At 35.5% G+C, this 25868-nt stretch overlaps 1 long non-coding RNA gene across 1 annotated transcript in view; it reads right to left on the bottom strand.

Moving 5' to 3' along the window:
- Positions 1-21575: 21575 nt before the first annotated feature.
- Positions 21576-25868, bottom strand: part of LOC132673539 (uncharacterized) — a 90036-nt gene continuing 85743 nt past the window's right edge. The window contains exon 3 of the long non-coding RNA XR_009608099.2: positions 21576-21760. This is a non-coding gene — a long non-coding RNA (uncharacterized LOC132673539). The remainder of the gene's footprint in view (positions 21761-25868) is intronic.

Genomic DNA, 25868 nt, shown 5'->3' with positions numbered 1-25868 from the left:
TATATATATGCGTGTATATATATAGACATATATATGTGTAGTCACATGTATATAAAACAAACTATCAAATATAATTTCACTTTAAGATAAGAATTAAAAAGAAAACCCTGAAAATAATGTTGAAGAAATTGCTGAAGTCCAGATGCATTTTACATTTTATTTCTATTGGAGTATAATTAATATGCAATGTTCTATTCATTTCAGGTATGTACCACAGTGATTTGGTGATTCTATGCATTATTCAATGATCACCATAAATGAAGTCACCATCAACCATACAACACTATTACAATATATTTTTTTAAATTTTTTTCTTTAATCTTTATTTTTGAGACAGAGACAGAGTGAGAGTGGGGAAGGGGACAAAGAGAGAGGGAGACACAGAATCTGAAGCAGGCTCCAGGCTCTGAGCTGTCAGCACAGAGCCTGATGCAGGGCTCAATCTCACGAACCGTGAGATCATGACCTGAGCCAAAGTCAGATGCTTAACCGACTGAGCCATTCAGGTACCCCTCCAATATTATTGACTATATTACCTGTGCTGTACTTTTCATGTCCATAACTTATTTATTTTATAAATGGAAGTTTCTAATCCCCATCACCTTTTCACCCATTGCCCACCCATCACCTCTCTGACAACCACCAGTTTGTTCACAGTATTTAAGTGTCTGTTTTTTTGCTTTTTAGATTCCATATATAAGTGAAATCATATGGTATATCTCTTTCTCTGACTGACTTTACTTAGAATAATATCCTTTGGGTCCATCTATGTTGTCAGAATGCCAAGATTTTGTTCCTTTTTCTGGTTAAATAATATTCCTTGTGTGTACACACACACACACACACACACTACATTTTCTTTGTCCATTTATCCATGAACAACGGGTTGCTTCCATATTTTGGCTATTGTAAATGATGCTGCCATAAACATAAAACACGTATCTTTTTTATTTAGTGTTTTAATTTTCTTTGGGTAAATATCCTACAGTGGAATTACTGGATCATATGGTATTTCTATTTTTATTTTTTTGAGAAACCTCCATACTGTGTCCACAGTGGTTGTACTAATTTACATTCCTATCAATAGTGCATGAAGATTCCTTTTTCTCCACATTTTCTCCCACATTTATTATTTCTTGTTTTTTTTGTTTTGTTTTGTTTTGTTTTGATACTAGCCGTTCTGACTGGTGTGAGATGATATCTCATTATGGTTTTGATTTGAATTTTCCTGACGATTAATGATACTGAGCATCTTTTCATGTATTTATTAGCCATCTATGTGTCTTCTTTGGGTCTATTCAAATCCTCTGATAATTTTTTAATTAGATTATTTGTGGTTTTTTTGGTGTTGAGTTGTATGTTTCTTTGTATATTTTAAATTTTAATTCCTCATCAAATGTATCATTTGCAAATATCTTGTCCATTTCATTAGGTGGCCTTCTCATTTTGTTGATGGTTTCCTTTCCTGTGCAAAAGTTTTTAGTATAGTCTCACTAGTTTATTTTGCTTTTTTTCCCCCTTGCCTGAGAAGACCTATCCATAAATATGCTGCTATGCCAATGTCAAAGAGAATACTGCCAATGTTTTCTTCCAGTTTTCTATTTTCAGGTTTTACATTTAGGTTCTTCATTCACTTTGAGTTTATTTTTATGTATGGGATAAGGAAGTGGTTCAGTTTCAGTCTTTTGCATGTAGCTGTCCAGTGATCCAGCACCATTTACTACTGAATAGAGTGTCTTTTCTCCCTTGTAGATTCTTGCCTCCTTTGTTGTAGATTAATTGGCCATATAGGTGCAAGTTTATTTCTGGGCTTTCTATCCTATTCCATTGATCTATAGGTCTATTTTTGTGCCAGGACCACACTGTTTTGATTATTATAGCTTTGTAGTACATCTTAAAATATGGGATTGTTATACCTGCAGCCTTCTTCTTGCTCATGATTGCTTTGGCTGTTCCAGATCTTTTGTGGTTTTATACAAATTTTAGGATAATTGGTTCCAGTTCTGTGAAAAATGTTATTGACATTTGGAATTGGATTGAATCTGTACATTGCTTTGGGTAGTATGGACATTTTAACAATATTAATTTTCATACCATGACCATGATATATCTTTTCATTTATTATAAATTGTCTTCAGTTTCTTTCATTATTGTTGTGTCGTTTCAGAATACAAGTCTTTCACCTTTTCAGTTAAGTTTATTCTTACATTCTTTTTGGTGCAATTATAAATGGGATGGTTTTCTTAATCTCTCTGCTACTTCATTATTAGTGTATAGAAATGCAACTGATTTCTACATATTAATTTTATATCCTACAGCTTTACTGAATTTATTCTAATATTTTATCTCATTTAATCTAATATATCTTATTTGAATCATTTTTTTGGTTAAACCTTTAGGATACTGTGTATACTATCACGTCATCTGCAAATTGTGACAGTTTTACTTTTTCTTTACCAAATTTCCTTTCTTTCTTTTACTTGTCTGAATGCTGCATTTAGAACTTCTAGTACTATGTTGATAATAGTGGCAAGAGTGGACATCCTTACCTTGTTCCTGATCTCAGAAAAAAATCTTTTAGCTTTTCTTCATTGAATATGTTGTTAGCTCTGTTTTTTTTTTTTTTTTATATGATCTTTATTATGTTAGGGCATGTTCCTTCTATATACTTTCTAGTTTTATCATAAAAATGTACTTTATCAAAAGCTTTTTCCTGCATCTATAGAAATGATTATATGACTTTTATAATTTCTTTTATTGTTAATATGATGTTTCCTCTTAACAGATTTGCATTCCTGAAATCAATCCCATTTGGTGAAAGGGTGAATGATTGTTTTATAGCGTGGACATTGTGGTGGATTATTTTTTAATTGTCTTTGAATTTATGTTGCTAATATATTTTTAAGTGTTTTTGCATCTATGTTCGTAAGAGATATTGGTTTTTACTTTTCTTTCTTTTTTTTCTTTTTATTTTCTTTTTTTTTTTTTTCTTTGTAGTGTCTTTCTCTGCTCTAGGTATCAGAAAAATGCTGGTCTCATACACAGAATTTGGAAGTTTTTCTTGTTCTATTTTTTTAGAATAGTTTGAGAAGAACAGGTATTAATTGTTTTAAATGTTTGATAGAATTCAGCTGTCAAGCCATCTGGATCTGGGCTTTTGTTTGTTGGGAAATATTCGATTACTGATTCAATTTCATTACTAATAATTAGTCTGTTCAAATTTTCTATTTCTTCCTGATTCAGTTTTGAGAGATTGTATGTTTCTAGGAATTTATCCATTTATTCTACGTTGTCCCATTTGTTGGCATATAATTTTTCATGATATTCTTTATAAGTCTGTGATGCCAGTTGTTATTTTTCTTCCTGTATTTAAAAAAATTTTTTTTAACGTTTATTTATTTTTGAGACAGAGAGAGACAGAGCATGGACGGGGGAGGGTCATAGAGAGGGAGACACAGAATCTGAAACAGGCTCCAGGCTCTGAGCTGTCAGCACAGAGCCCGACGCGGGGCTCAAACTCACGGACCGCGAGATCATAACCTGAGCCGAAGTCGGCTGCTCAACCTACTGAGCCACCCAGGCGCCCCTCTTCCTGCATTTTTTAATTTGAGTTCTTTTTTTCTTGACAAGTTTGGCTAAAGGGTTATCAATTTTGTTTATATTTTCAAAGAAACAGCTCTTGCTTTTTTTCTCTTTTGTCCCTATTTCATTTATTTCTGCTCTGATCTTTATTATTTTCTTGTTTCTACTAGTTTTGATCTTTGTTCTTTTCCTAGCTTCCTTGAGTATAAGGTTAGGTTGTTTATTTGAGATTTTTCTTTTTTTCTTGAGGTAGACCTGTATCACTATAAACTTCCCTCTTAGAACTACCTTTACTGCATCACAAAGTTTTGAGACTGTTGTTTTCATTTTCATCTGTCTCCATGTATTTTTTAACTTTTTTTTTTTTTTTTGCTTGGCACATTCATTATTCAGTACCAAGTTGTTTAGCCTCCGTGTGTTTGTATTCTTTCCAGATATTTTCTAGTAATTTCCAGTTTCATATACTATGTGGTCAGAAAAGATACTTGATATGATATGATTTGAATTTTCTTAAATTTGTTGAGACTTGTTTTTTGTTTGTTTATTTTGTTTTGTTTTCCCCTAACATGTGATCTCTCCTGGAGAGTGTTTCATATGCAGTTGAAAAGAATGTGTATTTTACTCTTTTGGACAGAATGTTCTCTGTGTATCTGTTAGGTTCATCTAATCTAATGTGTCATTTGAAACCACTGTTTCCTTGTGATATTCTGTCTGGATGACCTATCCATTGATGTAAGTGGGGTGTTAAAGTCCCCTACTATCACTATCTTACTGTCAATTTCCCCTTTTATGTCTATAAAATAAAAATTTCCCCTTTTATGTCTATTAATAAATTGCTTTATATATTTAAATGTTCTAATGTTAGGAACATAGACATTTATGGTTGTTATATCCTCTTGTTGGATTGATATCATTATCATTATGTAGTGCCCTTTGTCTCTTGCTACAATCTTTATTTTAAATTTTGTTTTATCTGACATAAGTATTGTTACCCTGCATTTTTTTCTGCATTTTGTTTGTCTTTCACTTTTAGTCTATGTCCTTAGATCTATAGTGAGTCTCTTGTAAGCAGCATATAGCTGGGTTTTGTTTTTTATCCATTGGATCATCCTATGTATTTTGATGGGAGCATTTAGACAGTTTACATTTAAAGTATTTGTTGGTTGACATGTACTTATTGCCATTTTGTTAATTATTTTCTAATTGTGTTTGTAGTTTTTTCCTGTTCCTTCTTCTCTTGCTCTCCTCCCTTGTGGTTTGATGGCTTTTTTTAGTGTTGTGCTTGGATTCCTTTCTCTTTATTTTTTGATTTGCAATTACATTAAGTTCATATATAACATTTTATGTATATAGCAGTATACATTAACTTCATGGTTATTCACGTTTAAATACATTCCAGAAGCACTAAATTTTTACTCCTACTCTACCTTTTATGTACATTATGTCTTATATTACACCCTTTTATTTTCTGTATCCCTTGACTAATATTTGTAGTTATTATTGTTTTTTGTTTGTTTGCTACTTTTGTGTTTAAACCTCCACACTGGTTTTGTAAGTGATTATTCTACCTTTACTATATGTTTGCTTTTACTGTAATTGTTTTATTTTATAATTTTCTTCTAGTTATGTCCTTTTCTTTTAACTTAAGGAATTCCCATTAACATTTCTTGTAAGATTGGTTCAGTGGTGATGGATTACTTTAACATTTGTTTGTCCAGGGAATTCTTTATCTTTCCTTCAGATCTGAATGATAATCTTGTTGGATATTCTTTGCTGTAGGTTAATTCCTTGTAAAACTTTGAATATACCATAACACTCCCTCCTGGCCTGCAATGTTTCTGCTGAAAATCAATTGAAAGCCTTATGAAGTTTCCCTTATTGTAAATGTTCTCTTTTCTCTTGCTGCTTTAAAAATTCGCTTTATCGTTACTTTTTGTCCTTTTACTTACTGTGTCTTGGTGTGGACTTCTTTGGGTTCATCTTGTTGGGGCTTCTCTGTGCCTCCTGGATCTGGATTTTTGTTTCCCTCCCCAAATTAGGGAAATTTCTGTTATTTCTTCAAGTAAAATTTCTGCCCCCTTCTGTTTCTTCTCCTTCTAGGAGCCCTATATGCAAATGTTTTTAAACTTGATGATGTCACTGAGTTCCCTTAAACTATTCTCATTTCTTTTTTAATTTTAACTTTTTTTTTCCAGCTTGGTTGCTTTACATTACCCTGTCTTCCAGATTGCTGATCCGTTCTGCATCCTCTAATTTGCTGATTCCTTTGAGTGCATTTTTTATTTCGGTTATTGAATTCTTCATCTCTGATTGGTTGATTTGTTCTTTTTTATATTTTCTATCTCTTTGTTGAAATTCTCACTGAGAGCATCCACTCTTTTCTCAAGTCCAGTGGGTATACATATGACCATTACTTTGAATTCTTTATTATGCATATTGCTAATCTCCATTTCACTTACCTTCTTTACTGTAATTTTGTTCTATTCTTTCATTTGGGACATATTCCTCTTTCTCCTCATTTTGTCTAACTCTCTGTGTTTGTTTCTATGTATTAGGTAGGTCAGCTATATCCCCTTGTCTTGAAAGTAGTGGCCTTGGGTAGAAGTTCTGTAATGCTCTGTAGCTCAGTCCCCCTGGTCTCCAAAATTAGGTGCTATAGTGGTGTCCCTTGTGTGGACAATGTGTGCCCTACTATTGTGGCTAAACCATGATTACCTTCAGCTCAGCTGGCTGTGATGACCCATTTTGTCTGTGTGGGTACACTTGGCAAGGTTTTGTCCCTGTACCATTGAGGGGCCTGTCTGGAAGCTCCTTGGTTGGAAGGAACAGCAATCTGACTAGGTATCTGCAGTTAGCCTTCTTGCCACAACTGCAGGTACACCAAAGGGCAGGGCTTATTCCTTGCACAAACAGCTGGATGTAATGCTGGAATTGTAGGTGTGCTGGTGTGTGGGGATATTTGCCTTCCTTCCCTGGGCAAGTCACTTTGGTGTGGCACAGTTCACTGCCAAGGCTGCCTGCAGGGTGTGGGAGAGCAGGAGTAGCTCTGGAGGAATGCCTACCAACATGAATAGGTTAGATGGGGCTGGTTCACAGGGGGATGCCAAGGTATGGCACAGCACAGCATGGCATGTGATGCTAGCAAAGTAGAGAAGGTTAGAACTGCCTCAAGCAAGAGTCTGGCTATCTAGGCTGGGGTATGGAAAGAGAAATGACACCTGGCAGCACTTCTGCTCCTGAAGAAATCTCTTGAAGATCTCTGTCCCTCCAACACACATTCTAAGATTAGTCAATAAATTTCCTTCACTTGTATCATGGGTGCTTTTCAAATTGCTGCTTTTGTTCTGTGTCTAAGGCCAAGTTATTATTATGCTGACCCGTTAAAGACAGAGGCTCAGTTTTCTATTGCCTAAAGGCAGAGGCTCAGTTTCTATTGCCTTTTGGTTCTCTCTGGGCATTAAAGTTACTGAATTTTAAAGTTCCTTAAGTTAATACTTAATGGTTTTCAAAGCCAGATGGGGACTTGTCTTCCCAGTGTGAGATCCCAGTGCCAGAGGTGACTGGTGTGAGATCTGGTCCTCTCTACTTCTCCATGCTTGTGATGTCCATCCCATTTGGAGGTTGCCTTGTGGGTTCACAACCATGTCTCACCCTTCCAACTATTTTTGATGTGTCCTCCTCTCTACGATTAATTGGGGGAGGTCTGCTCTTCAGATCATTTTTAGAGTTAATTTTACAGATGTAGATGTTATCTTAGTGTATCTCTGGCACGAGATGGGCTCTGGATCCACCTACTCTGCCATCTTCCCTGGACCACCTCTGAATGCATTTTAAATCACTCATAGACATACATATTACTAAAAATATCTCTCTTAAGGAAGATTATGACAGATATTAAGAAGCTAAGGCCAATATTTTTTAGATACACTATACAAAGAAACATGAAAATGTACTTTTTCTACCTATCTACTTTGGCTCTTAATGTTTTTTAAATTATAAGTAATCATGTGATGTTAAAATTTATAACGTTATTACATTTCATAATAAAATTCTCAGTTATTTCAAATTAGGTTTACATTTAAATTTATGGAGATGCTTATTCCTGGTTCTTTTATCACAGTTTATTTCTGAGTTAGTTATTTGGAACTAACTCTTGGTTGGCTTGAAACAAAAAAGTTCATTGGTTCTTAATTATCTTAGCATTTTCGTGTTTGAAAATGTTTTTTTCTTTTCCTGTTATATTTAAATAGTATCAGATCTGCATTTAATATTTTCAGAACTTTTACACATTGTTCCACTGTCTTCTGTATTGAATTAGTGAGAAGATAAACTCTATGAGGGAAGATAGTTTTGTCTGTTTTGTTTTCTTGTGGTCTGAACAAAGTCTTTCAGAGAGTGCTTCATAAGCATTTGTGGAATGAACAAATGAATACTGGTTGATACTAGCCTGAATTTTATTACTGTTCAGGTGCCTAAAAAGTTCTTTAATAATTCTTAAATTTCAATAGCTTAACCAGAATATATTCTAGCATTGATTTTCCTTGTACACTTATTACTGCAACACAAATGGGCCTTTCTTATGTTTCAAGAAAATATTCCTTTATGCTATTGTTAAAAATATAAAGTTAGGGGCAACTGGATGGCTGTTAGTTAAGTGTCCGACTTCGACTCAGGTCATGATCTCATGGTTTGCGGGTTCAAGCCCCACATCGGGCTCTGTGCTGACAGTTCAGAGCCTGGAGCCTGCTTCGAATTCTGTGTCTCCCTCTCTCTCTGCCCCTCCCCTACTTGCGCTCTGTCTCTCTCCACTCCCCTCTCTCAAAAATAAATAAACATTAAAAAATTTAAAAAATAAATTTAGACAAATTCCTCTCTGAAAAATGGGATGGTGATGGTATCTACCCTGTGTATTTAAATGAGTTCATACAAATAAAATATTACACAGTTATAGTTATTTGATCTTATACATCCTTACAATATAATTCTATCACAGATTTCATATTTTTACTATGTGAATGTTATTTAAAAACGATCCACATAAGAAACTATACTTAAGTTTCTTGTATGAACAACTTGTGGTTTTTCCCTGGAGTTAATAGTTATCTTATTGTTTGCTTAGTTTTTTCTTGTATTAATTATTAATTTTTTCCAAAATCTTACCAAGTAGAAACATCATTTCAATATGTCCAAACACATCAATTGTCTTTCTTTGCTTTTTTTTTTTTTTAATTTTTTAATGTTTATTTATTTTGAGAGAGAGAGAGACACAGCATGAACAGGGGAGGGGCAGAAAGAGAGGGAGACAGAACCTGAGGCAGGATCCAGGCTCTGAGCTGTCAGCACAGAGCCTGATGCAGGGCTCAATCTCACGAACCGTGAGATCATGACCTGAGCCAAAGTCAATGATTAACCAATGTAGCCACCCACGTGACGCTCAACTGTCTTCCAATTGTATAATCTTTGGGACATCCCTCCCTGAGCCCACTAATCTGGACTAGATGTTTGTTCTTCATGCTTGCTACACAGCTATTACCCCAGGTCCCCCTCACCATCTGCCTGAAGATTCAATTTGCTTTCTTACATTATATTTCTGTGTCCTTCTTAGATTACCCTCTTGTTTGCCCATCTTTCAGTAATTTCCCTAGGAGGATGTACTCAAATGGCCTTGTCCACTTTATGTTTGCTTTGTTTGCTAGTTGTCCTTACTGTTTATGCCTGTAAGTTGCTCAACTGTAGTTGCCTTCAGTTATATTTAATCTATATACAGGATAATCTAGCAATACCCAACATATGCATTTAACATGTTTCAGTTTATCTTTTTATTGAATTGATAAAACCAGACATAAATTCGTATATATGACTAAACATCGTTAACTGGGAGCTTTTGTTAACTCATTGAGCACTTCTATATGTTCCCATCTCTAATTTGGTAACACTAAGTATTTTTATATTGTCTGTATGTTCATGACTTTGTTAATATTGTTATTTCTTCAGTATCTTTATCTCTTCTCTACAATCACAAAGATTTTATGAAGCCTCCCTTGCTGTTAGGAATATGGGTCATGTACACATTGTTTTATTTTTTTTTTTTTACATTTATTTGTAGTGATGTTCTCTTAGCTACACAAATTTTCAATTAATTCTTTAAGTCCCTCATCTCTGAATAGCTCCAGTTTAAATTCCTCTGCAGTATGAACCACTCATAGGAAACATGATTTTGAACTTTATGTTATTTTGACCTTTGTGTTATATTTTCTTCTAGACTGAGATCTTCATGTGTTTTTTTGCATGTTATATTCCTTTATTTTTTACTTTAAAGTATTTTTACATCTTGTCTTTGTCTTTCTTTTTATTCTCCTTGCTTTGGCTTAACAGAGAATCTTTATTTCAAGCTTTTGTTTTGTTCTAATATGGGTAAGTTCTCCTGTGCCCTTTTGGCATCTTATTTAAGGATAGGTCGTTTTCACCTCAGAACTACAATGTGCTTTTTCTATAGTTGTAATAGATGAAGTATGGGGCTGAAGGGGAGAAAGCAGAGCTCAGCTGGGCTATGTATGTGTTGCTGGAGGTTGTAGATTCTGCTCTTTTCTGAGATTTTGACACAGCAGTAGTTGGGAACATAGGAGGAATGATCCAGAACTTTGAACGAGTCAAACACTCTCTCCTCTTTTCCCCTGTCACCCCTCTATCTTTTCCTGATTAAACTTAAAACATTTGCTTCTATCCCGGAGCCACCACTTATTGATTTTTTCTGTTTCTTTGCTACTTGAAGTATTTATGGGCCAGCTGAATAAGCATCACATGGAAGCTTGTTAGAAATGCAGAATCTCAGGCCTCACCCCAGATTTCCTGAACCAGAATCTGCATCAAATAGGGACTATATTAGGATGCCCTATGGCACCAATGTTCACAGCTGGGGGAGAGGAGGTCACGTAGCATCTGGAGTTTCTTATGTGCCCTCCCAATTTTTCTACTTCTAAAGATGTTATCTTATTTATTTTCTCTTTATATTCAATTATAATAAATTCCATTTTACTACCTGAGACATTTAGCTCCATTTGATTTTTTTTTTTTTTTTTGAGAGAGAAATAGTGTGCACAAGTGTACAAGAGAGAAAATTAAGCAGGCTCCATGCCAAGTGCAGAGCCCAATGTGGAGCTCAATTGTCATGAAACATGAGATCATTACGTGAGCCAAAATCAAGAATTAGATGTTTAACTGACTAAGTCACCAGGCACCCCTGATTTTTTTGTGTCTTTATTTTATTTTGAGAGAAACAGTACCAGCAGGGGAGGGGCAGACAGAGGGGGAGAAAGAGAGAATCCTAAGCACATGCCTCACTATCAGCACAGAGCTCAACATGAGGCCGAACTGAACTTTGAGATGGTGACCTGAGCTGAGATCAAGAGTCCAATGTTTAACCACTTAACTGACTGAGCCACCTAGGCACTCTTCCCTGATTTTATTTTTAAAGATCTATTTTTAAGTAATCTCTACACCCAACATGGGGCTCAAACTCAAAGCTCCAAGATGAAGAGTCCCATGTTCTACCAACTAAGCCAGCCAGGTACCCCTAGCTTCATTTGATTTTAATTATTAGCTGCTACCTCTATGGTTTCACTACCCGGCCCAAAATAGGATCCTTTATGACGGGGAAAGCCCAAGTGATTCTTTCTACCTTGTCCGCTGATATCATGTCACTGTAGCTAGAAACTTCTCCCACTAGCTTTTCTGTGATCACATCTGACCTAGGCAGCTAAGTTGGATAGTTTTCTTTAAATTTTCCCCATTCACACTGTCTCTCCCGAACTACCTCTAGGTAATGAAAACGAAGACTTAGCAGTCCAGCAAAACTACAAGCTACACAAGAATCTTGCGTTTTCTATCCTTGGCTTCTATGTCACGTTTATCTTTTTTCCATTGTTGTTGAGGTAGTCACGGTGTTGGAGTGTATCCTTTTTTATTTTTCCTGAGCAGAAAGGGGAAATTGTGGGGAAAGAGGTACTGTGTTTTAGTTTTACTCTACCTCTATCCTTAGGTCCCATCTAAACTCATTTTAGAATTAATGTTTTGGTTTTTTTTTTGTTTTTTTTTGTTTTTTTTATGGAAGCACAATCTTATTAAGATAAATGAATGTTTGTGAGTGTTGTCCTCTCCCCAAGGAACACTGAAATAAAAGCAACAAAAAGATGCATTGTGAATTTGAAATCTCAGTGTTTTATCTTAAAATGCTTTAGCAATTGGATAATGCTGGTATTTTTAAGACTTAGGTACTGATGGAACTCCATTATTATGGGTTTTGCTGGCAGGTACTTTTTACTTATATCTCCTCACTACATTCCTTTCAGCCTACTCAAAAATGCCCAGTGAGCTGTCCTTACTAAAGTTGTGTTGTATTCACAGCTTCCTAAGCTGTGAGCAGTATTAGTGCGAGCTTCCATACATTTCTTTCAACCTTTACCAGGAAGGGCAAACCTCCTAGGGTGAAAGATAATTCTGTTTTTATGATCACTCCTGCTGAATTGTACTGTATTATGTGTGATCTGACTGGAATGGTGCAAGTCAGTAATGTGCCACAATACCTCTAATGCCAAGTAACGGAACACAAAAGGACAAACAAAAAAATATTGTTATTTAGAGAAAGAAAGACCCATGAGCTATATGCTATCGACCTAGCACATACATGGAATTTTAGCAATTCAGGGTAACATTAAGTAGCTCATGGATTTCATGTTCTTAGTTAAGTTAGGAAAGCAACTAATTTTGAAATATAAAATAAGTGATGTCAGGAAAGGGGGGCAGTGAACGAAAGGAAAAGGTGAAAAGAGGAGGGGACAGGAACAGATAAGGAAGATTAGCATTTTCAAAGCTTATCTGATTGAGTGATGATAGTCCATTTGAGAGTGCAAATAAATTTATGCATAATTCACACTGTGAAATCAAATTGTTCTTATATGGTTACTTCTGGATTAAGCTCAATTTTTAAAAAAAATTTTTTAGGGGCGCCTGGGTGGCTCAGTCGGTTAAGCGTCCGACTTCGCTCAGGTCATGATCTCACGGTCTGTGAGTTCGAGCCCCGCGTCGGGCTCTGTGCTGACAGCTCAGAACCTGGAGCCTGCTTCAGATTCTGTGTCTCCCTCTCTGTCTGACCCTCCCCCGTTCATGCTCTGTCTCTCTCTGTCTCAAAAATAAATAAATATTAAAAATAAAAAATTTAAAGGAATTTAAAGGAATTTAAAAAAAAAATTATTGAAGTATAGATGTACTGTATACAATTGTACGCAATGTTGTTAGTTTCAAATGTACAACATAGTGATTTGACAATTCTATACATTATTTAATGCTCGCCATGAGTGTAGTTATAATTTGTCACCATATAACATGATTACAATATTATTGACTATATTTCCTATGCTGCACTTTTAATCTCTGTGATTAATTTTATAACTGGAAGACTTTATTTCTTAATCTCCTTCACCTATTTTGCCCATTACCCCACCCTCCCTTCTCTCGCAACCACTGCTCTGTTCTCTGTACTTATGGGTCTATTTCTGGTTCAGTTTTGGTTTTCGTTTTGTAGATTCCACACATAAGTGAAATTATATGGTATTTGTCTTTCTCTGTCTGAATTCTTTCATTTAGCATTTTACCTTCGAGGTCTATCACTATTAACACAAATGGCAAGTTCTCATGCTTTTTTGTGGCTGAGTACTATTCCACTACATATATAATATGTCTCTATATATTATATATAGAGAGACATACCTATATAGAGAGATATTTAGAGAGACATATCTATATGTAGAGATATAGAGACATATCTATATATAGAGTTATATATAAAACACAACTTCTTCATTCATCTACCAATGAACACTTAGATTGCTTCCATATCTTGGCTATTATAAATAATGCTGCAATAAACATAAGGGGTACATATCTTTTTGAATTTGTGTTTTCATTTCCTTTGGGCAAATACCAAGTAGTGGGATTACTGGATCACATAGTATCTCTACTTTTCAATTTCGGAGGAAGCTCCATACTGTCTTACATAGTGGTTGTACCATTTTACTTTCCTACCAACAATATACAAGGATTCCCTTTTCTTCACACCCTAGCCAACATTTGTTTGTTTGATATTAGTCACCTGACTTGTGTGAAATGATCTCTCACTTACATTTCCCTAATGATTAGCGATGTTGAGCATCTTTTTCATAAACACTGAATTTTTCATTTTAGCATCAGAAGGGACATTTTGGTGACATTATTTCCTCTCAAGATTATTTCAATTTTGAAAAGAAAAGTTTATCTATTTTGAGACAGAGAGGTAGAAAGAGAGAGAGGAAGCAAGTAAGGGAGGAGCAGAGAGAGGGAAAGCCAGAATCCCAAGCAGGCTGTACACTGATGCAGGGCTCAAGCTTGCAGACCATGAGATCATGAGCTAAGCTGAGATCAAGAGTCAGATTCTGAACCGACTGAGCCACCCAGGTGCACTGTAAAATTATTTCAAATTAATGGTATCTCTCCATTTTGTCGAAATGCATCTTTAGACATGAAATGGTTTGGATTTCTTTCCATGTGGTAAATTTTTTAATACAATAGTGTGTTTCAAGTAGAAGAGTCACAAATCTCCCTATGTATTTAATAAATCAGGAAAAATGTGAGAGTAAAGAGAAGAGGTTTTTAGTAGACTTCATGTAAAGTATGTTTAGATTAGCTTCAATTTTCCCTCTGTGCTCATCTTCCAAATTCTGTTCTTCCCTAAATGGAAGTGTAGCTATCTATGTACAGACCATCTCATCAGTTTAGCCAAAGTTTTCTTACCAAGCAGACAGGTTGCTCAAGCAATTATTACATGAGAGTAGTACTGATTTCACTGACCACTCATCCCTGATTATTAATATTTCAGAGCTGAGCTTATAGGAAAAGAATTCTACTTGCTTGGAAATATGTCCAGAGTGAGGGGAAGGAAATTTCCTCCCAGAAAAAATGTATCTAGAAAGAATCACAAAAGGTGATTCCTCAATAACAATGGTAAATATTTTATTTCATATTACAAACATTTACTGAATATCTTTTAGCTTCCAGAAACCATATCAGGAACCAACAAGCTCACCCCTTACATCATCCTTAAATCAGAATATTAGAATAAAAGGGAGAGTATTATATTTTACATAAATTTAAATCTATCAAGTTGGAACATGTATTGGAAAATCCATACTAATTTACTCTTATGAATTGTTTTGTGTATCAAATTATTCATGTATTTTTTTTTTATTGAAGTATAGTTGATATACAATGTTACATTAATTTCAGGTGTACAACATAGTGATTTCACAACTCTATACATGCTTGCCATAATAAATATAGTCACCTTCTGTCACCAAATAATATTATTACAATATCATCATATCACCAATGCTGTAGTTTTCTTTTTTTATGTAAAAGAAAAATTTTAATGTTTATTTATTTTTGAGAAAGAGAGAGAGAGGCAGAGAGCGAGGGAGACAGAATCTGAAGCAGGCTCCAGCCTCTTCTCATTGGTGCAGAGCCCAATGTAGGGCTTAGACCCACAAACTGTGAGATCATGATCTGAGCCGAAGTCGGACGCTTAACTCACTGAGCCACCCAGGTGCCCTTGCTGTACTTTTCATCTCAGTGACATATTTACTTTATAACTGGAAGCTTGTACCTTTTAATCCCCTTTATCTATTTCACCCATCCCCCACCCACCTCCCCTCTGGAAACTACCAGTTTGCTCTCTGTATTTAAGTGTCTGTTTGTTCAGTTGCTTTCCTGTCTTGGTTATTATAAATAATGCTGTAATTTTTTAATTAGTTTTCATTTTGAGGGGTTAAAGACTATAGTATTTACATTTTTATTTTGGGGGGAAACTGCATACTGTTTTCCACTGTTGTTGTACCAATTTACATTCCTACAAATGTTGCACAAGGATTCTCTTTTCTCCACATCCTTGTCAACCCTATTTCTTCTCCTTTTGATATTAGCCATTCCAACAGGAGTAAGGTGATACTGTGATTTTTGTTTTCATTTTTCTAATGATTAGTGATGTTGAACATCCTTTCACGTATTTGGTCATTTTTATGTCTTTGTAAAAATTCTATTTAGGCAGGTCTTCTCATTTTTTAACCAATTTTTTGGGGTCTTTTGGTGTTAAATTTTAAAAAGTACTTTATATATTTTTACATATTAACTCCTTAATGAATAGATCAGTTGCAAATATCTTCCCCCATTCCATAGGTTGGCTTTTTGTTTTGTTAATGGTTTCTTTTGCTTTTTTATTTTAATGTAGTCCTAGTAGTTTATCTTTGCCTTTGTTTCCCCTGCCTGATAAGACCTATCTAGATAAATGTTCCTAAGGCTGATATCAAAGATATTACTGTTTCCTTCTAGGAGTTTTATGGCTTTAGCTCTCACATTTAGATTGTAAAACATTTTGAGTTTCTTTTGTGTGTGGTGTAAGAAAATGGTCTGGTTTTACTCTGTCCGGTTTTCCCAGCACCATTTATTGAAGGGACTGTCTTTTCTTCCTTGCATATTCTTGCCTCTTTCCTCACAGGTTAATTAACCACATAAGGGGGTGGGGCTCATTTCCTGGCTCTCAGTTCTGTTCTATTGATCCATGTGTCTATATTTGTGCAAGTACCATACTGTTTTGATTATTGTAGCTTTGCAGGATATCTTGAAATCTGGGATAGTGCTACAGCCAGCTTTGTGCTTCTTTCCCAAGAATGCTTCTCTATTTAGACTATTTTGTGATTCCAAAGCAATTTTAGGATTATTTGTTCTAGTTCTGTGACAAATGCCAAAGTATTCTGATAGACATTGCATTGAATCTGTAGATTGTTTTGGGTAATATGGACATTTTGACAATATTAATTCTTCTAATATGGAGCATGGAATATCTTTCCATTTGTTTCTATCATCTTCAGTTGTTTTCATCAGTGTTTTATGGTTTTCAGAGTATGGATCTTTTACCGCCTTGGTTAGGTTTTTCCCCTACGTATTTTATTCTTTTGGTGCAATTACAAATGGAATTATTTTCTTAATTTCTTTCTGCTACTTCATTACTAGGGTATAAAAATACAAGAGATTTCTGTATATTGATTTTGTATCCTGTGACTTCAATGAATTCAGTACTTCTAATTTTTGGTGGAGCCCTTAGAGTTTTCTATGTATTGTATCATGCCATCTGAAATAGTGACAAGTTTTCTTCTTCCTTACCAATTTGGATCCCTTGTCTGATTATTGTGGCTAAAATTTCCAGTACTATTTTGAATAAAAGTGGTGAGAGTGAATATCTTTGTTTCCAATCTTGGAAGAAAAACTGTCAGTTTTTTCCACCACTGAGTATGAGGTTAGCTGTGGATTTTTCATATATGGCTTTTATTATGTTCAGGCACATTCCTTCTGGAGCTTTTGTTTTTATAATGAACGGATATATGTGTGGATTTATTTTGTTATTTATTTCCCCCTTTGTGGATTTCTGTCAAAAATTTGGTAAATACACGAGTCTTGCAATGTCAGAAGTGGAAGGAACCCAAATGATCATCTTATCTATTTCAAAAATTGGTTAAGAGATGACACTAACTAGGGACCCAGGAGTAGGGAAGTCTTCATGAGTCCTAAGGTACTCAAAGAACAGATCAGAGAAAGAAGTGCTACAAGATGGAACTGACAAGAAGTAGCCAGTGAGAATGTGGGAAGATAGTGTATTGCCTGTCTGGATTTCATTCGTTAAATATCCAAGCTATGCAAGGTGTCTTTTCTCAGCCTTGCTGGCTAACATACAATACTTACCTAACTATGCTCTAAGTCAATCATGAAACTATTGACATTTGAGCTGAATAATTCTTTGTTATAGGGGCTGTCCTATGCATTGTGAGATGTTTTGTAGCACCCTGGTCTCTACCCACTAGATGCCAGCAACACCACCCCACTCCAGTTGTGACAATAAAAAATGTCTCCAGACATTGCTAAATATCCCTGGAGGACAAAATCACCCCAAATGAGAATCACTGCTCGAAAAAAAACAAACTTAATCTGTAGTTGTATTGATTCCTACTAGCTAAAGGGGTAGAAGAACCTGAAAATAGGTTTCTAGTCTTATAGCAAAATTTACTGAATTATTTTGGAAATGTTTTATGGCTTAATACCATAATATCAATAAATGTGATGTGTACTTTTCTATACACTCAGAAATTGCATTAGTAAGCAGTCCTATAAGCTCAGGTAGAATGTTTGGAACATAAGCAAACTACAGCTTTATTTTTGGCTGCCACTATCCCTTTCAAATTTAGTCAAAGAAAGCCTTTCCCAGTCACTAGAGAAGTTTCAGCAAGTCCATTTCCCCTCGGGGCCTTCACTGATAAAAGTCCTCTGGGTGCTTTCAGTCACAAACCTAGTCTCAATTCAGAAAACAGAACCTTCATGCTTTGTCATAGTCCTGATCCCTAAATTGATCTGGCACTAAATCTTCTCTCCTCCCAGGCCAGGGCTTACTTGCGGTCAAAGGAAAAAGTAGCACAGCACGGGCTTCTACTTGGTTTTCCCTGCCATCCATTTCTCCTCCTCTAGCATTCTGCCACTTCTGACCCTTCATAGATCAAACTGAGATGCAAAATATCATGAGGAATAGTCTAGCCCGGTGTGGCAGGTACCATTGTCTATCAGCACTGAGACCCTCTTGGGGGGCAGATTTGTAAAGCTGTCATTCCACGGGCATATTTACTAGTTCTTCCTGCCTGCAGGGTTCCTCTGACAATGCTTTGTGGCATGGATGTTGTGTCTTTATTCCTTTGTCATTTCTCCTCACTGCCTAGTCTTCCAAAGTCCACTGCTCCCAAACTCTCCTTGCTGGGGTCCATGCCCTACTGGGACTTGCCCTGGTCTCCGACAGGAATCCCAAAAGCCACGTGTAGGCGTTCTTTTCCAGATGGGTCCCACTGGGTACGCTGGACTACTCACATCCTCTGGCCCAGGAACACTTTGCAAGTGCAGCCCCAACCTGTACCCAGGCACAAGACTGGGGGACCAACACAGTTACTGAACAGCCACAGGCACCATTGTTCCCTTTCAAAGAAGGATCCTTACGTAAATAAGGTTTTTCTAGGCTTGAGGAACCACACCCAACCCAGCTCCCAGGAGAAGTGTTTAACAGCAGTTCAGAGGCTCTTTTTAAAAACTCACTATACAATACTATCTTAATTGTGAACTTTGACTCTGTTTTGATTCCCAAAGAAAAGGTGAGTCTCCAAGAATCAGGTAACTGGGTTCTGGATAACCATTTTAAAGGTTTCTGAGTGGCCTGTCACTGACTACATCAAACTGTCATTTTGACCTTTTCATCTGGCTATGTAAGTTTTTGTAACTTTAGTTTTAATTCTAATTATTAGATTATAGACCTTTAGCTCCATGATTTTTAAAAGTTCACTAAAATCTGTCTGATCTCTAGGTAGCAATCTATAAAATGATTGAATTAAACCAAATTATTCAAGTTCATAAAAGACTTCAAATTGAGTATGTGCTGTAAATTTCAAAACAAGACTGTATAAAAAAAATCTCATTGGTTTTCATTAATCTATTTTTTCTTATTAGAAGAAAAATTACATTTTCTTAATATTATGCCCATTCCGGAATTTTAAAGCGTGCACAGTAGTTAATCAATACATACTAGTTACTTGCCATGGACCAAGAACTGTGTTTTAGGGTATGTTAATAGTGTGGTACAGTTTAATTTCCTTCTTTCAATTTTTTTTTTTTTTTAAGAAAATCAATCAATTTCTACAATATTCTCCAGTGCGTATTAGGATAAATTAACCTACCCTTAAAGCACCTCGCAATGGTAGGAGACATCTCATGTGAAAGTACAATGATCATATTGCCACAGGCTCTGTAAATCTTTAGGACATAGGTAGAGTTGTATTCTTTATTAACTAGAGCTGTCACTGGAAGTTGCTAATTCTTTCTTTAGCTGTGTCTTAGATTTATAACAGTTGCAACAGTTATTCCCCAGTTCAAACAATGTCTCCAGGAAGTTTTTCTAATTTCCCCAGTTTTATTTTTATGTATGTTCTATAGTATCTACTGCCATGATATGTAGTAAGGAGAAACAAAGAATGAAACTAATGGTTTGAATGGCATTACTCAATGTTCATTAAAAATGAATCCAATTCCATCCCAGGAAAATGACTGACTCAGACATCTTAATCTTTCAAAATAGTTGTATACCAGTTAACCTCTATTTTCCCCAAATACAAAGCAGGCTAAAGAGAATATGATCATTTTATGACACTGAAAATTCTCAACTTGCCATTCAGAAGGACTTCAGATTTTAGAGAAAGATGGGTTGTCTTTGGGAGAGAAAAAGGAAAGTTTTCATGTTTAAAATTTTAATTTTTATACTGATCCACAATGATCCTCATATCATTCTACATCATTCCTCATACACATTTCCTAAATAATAAAAACTGTAACAATAGCACGGCAGCTGGGTGGTGCAGTCAGTTATGCAACTGACTTCAGCTCAGGTCATGGTCTCGCAGTTCGTGAGATTGAGCCCTGTATGGGGCTCTGTGCTGAGAGCTTGGAGCTTGGAGCCTGCTTCAGATTTTGTCTCCTTCTCTCTCTGCCGATCCCCTGCTCACACTCTCTCCCTCTCAAAAATAAACATTAAAAAAAAAAAAATTAGCAATAGCTAATATGTATTTAATTCTTAATATTTTATAACAGCATTTTGTAGATATTATGACAAATTCCATTCTGTCTTCAATTATTCAGGTCGCTTGTTTCCATGTTGATGTCACATTTACACACCTAACCAGTGTGTATGACAATGCAGTCAGCACAGCATTAGGCTGAGACTTCACTGAGGAATCCCTTCTGTGGATTCCATGGAGTCCTCTATTTTGAAGGGAGTTGTGGCAGCCAGCAGCTATGGATTCATAAGTGTGTAGAGTAACATAATGCAGGAGGGAATAGAAATGTTGAAGCTTTGGCCCTTTGTGATGCTATCTACAGAAGAAACCCTAAAATATATGCATAAAGATCATATTTGCTAGATTTGCTTTCTGTTTACATATTAGTATCCTTTTTTGACCCCTGAGGAAATTATAGTTAGAAAATAGGAGATGACCTAAATAAAAAAAGTACCAAGACATTGGCTCATTTTGTGAATAATTAAGATATTTAAGGATTTCACACAGACCTCTTGGATGTACCTCTAGTCTGCCTATAAAAATTACTGCCATTGATTTCATTCCCCTTGGTAGTCTGTTGTTGATGACGGTGCTAATCTAATGACTATGCTGTCACGCCTTGTATACAAGGGCTGGTCTGTGGGTTGGGGAGTAAACAAGAACCCTGACAAGGACCACTTTAACCACTTTTAAGTCCATGTATTTCCATGAGCGGATAGAGGAAAGGGGTGGGATGCTGGTTGTGGAAAAGAGAAAACTCTAAATTCGTGATAATTTCGTGTTGGCATATGGATCATCAGAATCTGCCCATCTGTCTTCTCACAACCTGTCCCCACTTCCTCTTTGGAGTTTTTTAAATTAATCATTTTTTGGTTTTTGCACCTTGATTACTCTCTTCCCTTCCTCTCTCCCTTTCTTTCTTCTTCCTCCTCCTCTTTCTTCTCCATTAAGCTCCTTCCCTTCCCCTGCCTTTACTTATCTCCTATGGATAGTCATAATTTGTTCTTTGAACACTTTCTCCCCCGTCCACTAATTTATTTTTAGACTTTGCCTCGGCAGTAGATGAAATTCATTCTATTTAAGAGCACATCAGTCTTAAGCAGAGCATGTAGAACAGTGGCTCTACTCTGGAAAAGAACAAGAACAGAATTTCTTCCGGGGCAGGTAGGCAGATTAACTTGGTTGCTGAAAAATTAGTAGCTCAGGGCCTTCTTTTCTCTGAACAGAATCTTGATTTCTCTCCAGAAATGCTTCCCCACCACATAATGGAAACAATGTGTTCAATTAGGAATTGATAAGTGAATGTATTCCATAATTTATTTGTTATGAGTAAACAAAGGCTCTCCCCAGTGGAAACCTTGATTCCTCTCCTGTATGGATTTGGATTCTTGTGCCAGAGGCATTCATTCTTCGTCTTGAACACACTGGTAACCAAGATCAGTACTTCTATTTCTTGTGCACTGTTGGAAAAATAGACCACACATGTGAGAAACAGGTTACAGAACACTTTGCAAGGCAACATGTCAACAAGTTGAAATCAATTTGGCACAGTACAAATTGAATACAGAAATGCCCCTTACCTGCATTATTTACAACTACATAGCTCCATGAAGTCAGAAGTATAGTAAAGGTTACAATTATTGCATTAGTTAGGGTTAATATTTATTGCAGGGAAGATAACTGAATTTGGTATCAGAAGTGCCATGTTCAAATCCTGCTTAGCTATGCAAACTTTGGTAATTTAAATTTCAATTTGATAATTGGTGAAATGAAAGTAATAACAGCAATACTGATAAAGTAATGTCTTTATTTCTAATGTGGAATAAAGGAGATAATCTTAAAACGTTGATTTAAGAAATGATGAGTAAATGCACCTCATCTAAAGGTGATAGTGAGCCTTTATTCATTTCAACAGACTTGGTATTTAAATTTTAATCTTAATGGCCTTTTAAACAAAATAGTATTAATCAAATTTCACAAAGTTCTATCTATTTACTCAACTTTGTCATATGGGAAAGTTTACCTAAAATGTGGGTAAATGTTGTCTTTACTCTATAAAGTAAATAAATTACAGCCACCAGGAATTAATGTTTTTATTATAAAGAATCCTATGGTGAAGCTTTTTATAAAACAAGCCTACTGTTTTTTGTTTTTAATTTCTATAGATCTTTTCTCCAAGCTATTGCAAAGTTAATACTGCAACACCTATAAACAGCTTCACAGCAATTAAAAAAAAAAAAAAAAAAAAAAGCAACTACCAATTTGCCACCACATAGGCTCTGGTGTTAAAGGAAATGGGTTAATTGTAAATAGTATTTACAAAATCACCATGTATCAACTTTTCAAAATCTGTTCCGCTGGCTTCAAACCTTTCTACCTAATATTCCGACATATAGATAAAACTGGCATCATACAAGGGAAAAAAAAAAAGTCTAGTTGGAATCCTTACTGCACATTGTGGGAGGAGACTGCAACTCTTCAGGTAATCAGGTTTAAATGTAGTTAAACAGATCATTGTACATTCAGCATGAAGGTGGCTCCCTTTAGATCCCTAACAGGGACAGTAGTGCAATATAGTGGCAAATAGCAACTTGATCAAGTTTTTTTCTTAAGCATCTCCACTTAAAATAGCACCATCCATTGCATGTACAATTCATGTGCCCAGTGTCTTTCTTGATATATTGCATATCAAGTATGTATAGTTTCAGCGGGAAACCATAATGGATTTTTTCTAATGTTCATTTATTTATTTGAGACAGAGAGTGAGCAGGGGAAGGACAGAGAGAGAGGGAGAGAGAGAATCCCAAGCAGGTTCCTGTACCATCAGCACAGAGCCTGATGCAAGGCTCCATCCCACAAACAGTGACATCAGGACCTGAGCTGAAATCAAGAGTCATACGTTAAACCTACTGAGTCACCACGGTGCCCTGGAGTTTTTTGTTTGTTTGTTTGTTTGTTTGTTTGTTTTTTAAAGATCAAGCAGTTAAAGTTGTGCTTAAAAGGAATGGTGGTGTATCAAGACCTTTATAATCAGATACTGATTTTGTATCCTGCACTGTGTAGAAAGCATTTTGTAGCATTTCTTCTTAATAGTAGGATTTCCTCAGAGATCTAGTTTGAAAGCCAGAAAAAGGGCTTATAATGGGGGATGTAGGGGAGATGTCATTTGTAACTAAGACACTCATGTTTATAACATGCGTACTTTTAGATGTTGCTAAGTGTTCCAGTCTAAAATTCAGAATAGATTCAAGTTCTTCTAGTAAGTTTTAGAAAAAAATGGCAATAGTCTCTTTAGAAGTTCAGTGAAATACATGGATAGCTAGAGAAAAGTCAGCCTGCTTAAAATTTGTTGTGCTAATTCTGAAAAGGGGGTTATGTCTGTAAGATTAGTATTATCACATTGAAAGTCGGGGATGTCCATTACTGTTTGATGCAATTTTTTTAATGTTTTAATGCAATTTGCTTATGTAGGATAAAGTTTTTGGTGCAGTTCAATATTCTGAGAAGACTTATCTAGGACGTCTCACCTCCATTTTTGGTAGCAAGTTAACAGACCAGGGTCATTTGCTTCCTAACTCGGACTCTGTCCAGATGGGCTTTTGCCATCATGCAGATTTGTTCCAAAGGGTCAGAGACTGAGCACTCAGACTGATGGCGAGAACCAGGTGTTAAAAATGGAGGCCATGTGTGTCGTTGAGCTCTTGAATGCAATGGCTATTTCTGTCAGCTGCTGTGATTGACTCTGCTACTTGTTTAAGTTGTTCTTTCCCAGAAGGCTCCTTGAGGATTACTTTGTGGTCCTTATTGACACCTTTAAACTTTCAATAGCCATTATATTTACACTTTTTTTTATCCTGTCATAACATTTTCCATCAGAATTATATTGATTTCTTTTTGTGAAAAATAATCCTCATAGTGACTGAATTTTTTCTATTTCTGCCAGGAAAAAAAAAGCTATTAAAACGCTTACACATCTCTCTCAAAGTGATCCTGTGCATTTAAAATACTTTTGTAATAATAAATACCACACAGACATATGTATCCAGTAAAGGGTTTCCATTTTTATGACACTTGCTTCTCAAGAACAGACATATTCTTTAAAGGAAAAAAAAGAAAGTTGCCAGCTCTGAATTGATTGACATTTGTTTACTTAACTCTCTCCTTTTGAAATCCTGCACACCTATTTCAACCTTGAACAGTTTCCAACTGTGGTATACTGGAACATTTTTTCATTTATTAAGTTCAGTGTTGCCAACCCAAACAAAGTATAATCAGCGATGATCCGAGCAGACCAAGCTGTCTAGCACCATACAATGTATCTGCATACTAATTTCCAAATTCCCTCACATTTCCAGAGAACTAATGGGATCATTTTCATTCTGTTACAGCAACTCAACAGTTACTGAATCACCATCTGTGTTTTCGTTAACCTGAATCAGATATGAATTCTGTTATTGCAAGGTAGAGCAGCTTGTTTAATGATTCTTAATCTTTTCTTTAATTAAATCATGCAGCCAACCTGAAAAATCTATCTTAATGCAAATTAGGAGGTTTTTTGGCATTCGCTTACAGTAATGCACTAATAAGGTTAATTTATGAAGGTTCTCTTCCAGTCTGTACAGATGATATTTGTTCACTGCATATTTTTAGCATATTGTCCCTTTTTGTAATATTTTAAGTAATAAAAACAGAGTTATTTTTCACTTACACAAATGAGAGATACTGTAAGCAGCACTCTCTGTTAACCAAAACTAAGTACAAAAAACAAAGAATTCTAGGTAAGGGGAGAATTCATTTTGTTGAATTTCAAATGCCAGTTCTCTGGAAATAATGGTCTCTCTCTAACCATTTTCAGTTTCTTAGGAGAAGAGAGCTGAATAATTAGGTGAGGAGGTCCCCTGAACTTTTTAAAAAACCTTTTGGATGGGAGTTAGTAATATAAAAAGTAAAGAAAATAATTTTATCTAAACTTATCAAAATGCAATTCATTGACAGTTATGTAACTGATAATTTCAAACGACCTTGTCTAAATTCTTTTCAGTTAGGTATTTATATTTTCATAATGCTAGATTCAGGATAAACATATAATTTTGGAGCTGGAAAAGACTATAAAAAATAGTATGGGATAAAATGAAATAGCAACTTCTAAGAACAGTGGGATTAAAAGTTAATAAATGAAAGAATGATACTAACTTTATCATTCTAATTACCTGTGAGGCTTTCCTTCATGACCTGGCTCTAATCATCTTATGTGGCAAATCATGTCATGTCATGTTCAAGACTTATAGTTAGTTCCTGTATCTACTGAGTCTCTTCTAAATCTACATGGAACAAAAGTCATTTGCATGAGTTTGTCATGGTAACTATATGAATTTCAGGGCCACATATATGCAAAGTATGTTACATACATGTAAAACTGTAAATATATAAACAAGGTAGTAGATCTACGGTCAGAAACTAAAATTTACTGGAGGGATTATTAGCTTTGCTCAAAAGGTTTTCTAATGTGATTTCAAGTGCAGTATCAGTATTTCAGGAAGCATTTGTATTTCCCTTGCATGCTTTGGC

Source organism: Panthera onca, chromosome C1 (assembly GCF_046562875.1).
Source record: "Panthera onca isolate mPanOnc1 chromosome C1, mPanOnc1 haplotype 2, whole genome shotgun sequence".
NCBI classification, from domain to species: Eukaryota; Metazoa; Chordata; class Mammalia; order Carnivora; family Felidae; genus Panthera; species Panthera onca.
Note: the sequence above shows the minus strand (reverse complement) of the source record. Positions and strands in the feature narration are given on the sequence as shown.